This window comes from Armigeres subalbatus, chromosome 1 (genome assembly GCF_024139115.2).
Source record: "Armigeres subalbatus isolate Guangzhou_Male chromosome 1, GZ_Asu_2, whole genome shotgun sequence".
NCBI classification, from domain to species: domain Eukaryota; kingdom Metazoa; phylum Arthropoda; class Insecta; order Diptera; family Culicidae; genus Armigeres; species Armigeres subalbatus.
In genome coordinates this window covers 77,407,006-77,411,205 of record NC_085139.1, presented here as the reverse complement: position 1 = coordinate 77,411,205, position 4,200 = coordinate 77,407,006, and the positions used below count along the sequence as shown (strand labels likewise).

At 38.6% G+C, this 4,200-nt stretch overlaps 1 non-coding gene across 1 annotated transcript; it reads right to left on the bottom strand.

The window, feature by feature from the left end:
• Positions 1-3,817: 3,817 nt before the first annotated feature.
• Positions 3,818-3,889, bottom strand: Trnaa-cgc (transfer RNA alanine (anticodon CGC)). The gene has a single exon. It is a non-coding gene; the product is annotated as a tRNA-Ala (tRNA).
• Between the last annotated feature and the right edge of the window lie 311 nt (positions 3,890-4,200).

Here is a 4,200-nt window from a genome sequence, read left to right as displayed (position 1 = left end):
TGCCTTGTCGTGATGTCTTGGGTGATGCCAAGCTGAATTAAAACGGTCTAAGAAGCACCTTGCGCCCAGTTGACAACTCTAGTCACACCGTCCACCAACCCCCCAGGAATTCTTCCGTAAGTTTCTTCCAATTCCTCCTTACGCGTATTCGCGCATAATGGTTCAGGAAATCTTTAAAGTGCCTTCAGGAATCTCTCTAAAGAAATTCATCTATAAAAACGGTTTTGAAAAAAATATCTTCCTTTTACTTCCACTAATTTGTTTTTTCGTGTCTACATAAATACTAGAATGGGGCGCAGTTGTATGGAAAAACGCAAACTTCGTCCGATCAAGTGAGATCAAGGTTTTTCTGAATCGTTTTGGGACCCCATTCAACTGTGCAAAATATGGACTCGATTGGTTGCGACCTCGCATGCCGCATCGCGTTCTAAATTTACATGGAAATTAGTATGGGAAAACGTACTTTTTAACATTTTTGCTCTTAGCGGCTTCAATTTATCATCAATCGCGTGACACGTTAATATATAGCCTGGAAGATGCCGAAAGACTTTGCCGAAGAAGGTACGCAACTGGAAGGTCTGCAAAAAATGTTATTACGTTTTGAAAATTGATTGTTTAAACCATATGCAAGAAATCAATGTTTCTGCCAGCACTACCGGACAACCTGTAACTGTCAGAGGGCGTAACCCATTTTCCTTCTAGTCGGAATTTTTACTTTGTGAAATCATTCCGAATAGAGCTTGTTGACGTTTGATCATCTTTCTCTTGTACGCGCACGAAATGGATAGGATTTGTTTTCATCGGGAAACGCTTCGGAAGCGTTTCCCGATGAAAACAAATCCTATCCCCACCGTGCGCGTGCAAGTGAAAGATGATTAACGTCAGCAAGCTCTATATCTCCCATTAGCTCCAAAGTCCTTTAAAACCAATAATTTTGAAATAGAACTCAGTTAAATTATTGCTCCACGTAGTACGGCAGTGCTGGCAGAATAAATGATTTTTTGCATATGGTTTGAACACTCAATCTTCGAAGCGTGGACGTTCCAGCAACGTGCCTTCTTCAGCAAAGTTTTTCGGCATCCTTTGGGTTATACTTTAACGTAATGTGCCACTTGGTTTACGATGAACTGAAACCTCTAGTAGTAGAAATGCAAAAATATACGTTCTCCCATACTAATTTCCATGCCAACTTCAAACGCGATGCGGAAAGCGAGGAAGCAACCAATCGGTCCTAAATTCTGCACAGTTGTTTAGGACCCAGAATGGCTTCGAAAAACCATTGATTTGAAAAAATGACCATGACGCCCCACTCTAATAAATACGTATTTCGTCCACTACTTGTGAACATCTTCAGTGTGTTATTTATCGACTATCGACTATCGACGAAAAAACAAATTAGTGGAAGTAAAAGGAAGATTATTTATTTTAAGACCTTGTAACATTTTTCCCCTAAGACGCTCGAAAATTAATATTAATCATCTATAAAGCCAATAGTTTACATCCACATTTTTTTTTTCAAGAATATCCTCGTACAAAATTTGATTTCATAAAAAGGTGTGTTTCTCTATTGACTTTCAGAAGATATTCTCAAACGATTTCCTGCAAAAAATTTAGAAGATATCCCAGGAGCAATTCCAGAAGCAGAAGTATTTAGTAAGGGAGTTCATAAGAAATTTAAAACAAGGTTTCCAAATGCATTGCAAATGAACTCTGATAAAATAAAATTATTTGTCGAAGTCACGAAGGATTGCTGATAGTAATTCCCGAAGAATTCCTTAATTTCCTGAAGGACAATGGATGGACAAGGATGAAAGACTACGCTTACCTACGAAAGTGGAACCAAGAGTCTACGTAGACTTTTTTTAAATACAATAATGGGAAAATTTCTTCAGAAACATCTTCATTGAAGTAAAAGTCTGAATTTCGGCGTTAAACTATCTTGGAATCTGTCGTAATCGCCCTAAAAAGCTTTCAATGAAATGCTTCAACTGATTTGCTGATCAAGATTCCTGATAGTCTATCACAACTACACATCTTTATATCTTTGCCGTCCATGTTGTAATCAACCAGGATGTTATTCAATTATTAGATTATTTTCGATATATATTTCTATGTTCTCGCTGAAAAATATCAACCTATCAATTGCTATAACATACATTTCCTTGGTGGCTCTCAACAGATGGCCTTCGCTGTATTCAAAAAATTCGTTCACCTTCCGAAAACTTCAAGAACCATGCTCGGTTTATGTTGCTGAGCTAGCAGCAATTAACCTCGCTCCTGGATAGTTTCCAATCAGTCAGTAAACCTTAATCCATCCGATAAGACCAGTTCAGCATAAATTTCACTCTTTTTCAATCATAAGAGAGCAGGTACGTGGTTTAGTTAAATGTTAAAGAATCGTTCAAAATTATGTGTTTTTGGTTCCATCCCACAACTCAATCTACGTCAATGAGAAGGCGGACAAGACACCTCTACGGAATAAACCTTATCAATAGCAACTTACGCAGATGTGCAGCCGGTCACGATGACATCAAACACGTAGATAATTTCAAACCTCATTCATACCTAAATTATATTTTTGCATTCTCGAGTGTACGCCATGAGTACGTATTTTAGTAGCTAAATATTGATGATGATATGATATCAATGCAAATATCTCATAGAATATATGCTTCCTAAATTGGCATACACACCGAGGTTGACAAATAAAAACCCGGAGTAAATAACCTAGCGGGAATAGTGCCTCGTATATCTTTTTCGTTACACCTTGGCTTACGATAAAGACAAAAAGGACTTGAAAATACACCTTGAATTGGTCTTTAAGTAGATGTTCAGAACATTGTTGAATAATTCATTACTCTTATCTTGCTATCTAATTGGCAGATTTTGTGCCAAATATAGCACTAAGACACATAACTAAGATCACGTATTTCGTAATACCTAATACCTACTAAGCAAGCGAAATCGTCATCATAAAAATAAAAATATTTTCATTTTGATGACATTAAATGTGCAGTGCGCAGTCTCTTCCATTCGTCTCTCGCATGGCTGCTCAGGTAGGGCTCTTCACAAAAATTAATACGAGCAGTAACTCCAGCTCAACTAATGAACGGCAATAACAAGGGCGAGCTGACAAAGAACCACACACGAATGTAATCATTCGACCGGGTCAAATTGGACCTAAAAATATAATTAAAACCTAATTAAAACTTTTAAGTGCATCGTTTGCCTCGGCTCCACGCCATTCAGTTGCTCACCTTATGATCGCTGCCACATTTGCAATCAACGACATCAACGAACTTGTTTGGATTGGAAGTAACAGCGGATGTGTCGCAAACCGAGCGGTGATGTGGCGACAATTTATCGGAACGTTAATTGTGGTCACAACACAACGAATACCTACGCCAAAGCAGCTACCCTCAAGACTCAAGAGATAACCTTTCTTGCATTTCGGTTGCCCGGATGCTTCAGCCATTGCGATGAAATATCAACAGGCAAAATGAAGAGGACAATAATAATAGCAATTTATATTGCTTTGAAATTTTGTCTTCTTTGAATTCATTACTCCTTCATTGAAACATGATGTTGTTATTCATGGACGATTCCGAAGCTACTTTTAAATGTTATCAATATGAAATCTAATAAATAGTGCAACTTTTATTTAAACCGTATTAAGATGACTTATACAGATTAACAGAAGAAAAATTCAATCATCTAATATCAATCATCAATCATCCGCTTTATAAAGAAAGAGTGAGATTTGGTGAACCAACCAAAATTAATTCAATTTCAGTATGCACAAAAAATAATTTTCCTGTGGAGATGCCGGGGATTGAACCCGGGACTTCTCACATGCGAAGCGAGCGCTCTACCACTGAGCTACATCCCCGTTGAGAGAGCGGCGGTTCAGATGAATATAAAAACAAAACCCCCAACATATGTTTTAAACGAACGAAAGCAAAGCGAACCAACCGTGAGCGAAACGATCAGCTGATAAGTAAAAACCGGTTACCGGCATCGCTCTCATGCACGATTTTCTCACTACATTCATTCATTCTTTCCAGCCGTCGACCGAAATATCAAAAGGGAATCGCGGAGATGTGAGAGACTACGGAGAGGGAACCCCAGCGAACAGTCGTCATCAGCAGTGGCATCAACCGAGCGAGCGCATGCGCTCTCTTCCGCTTCTTCGCTGCTGCC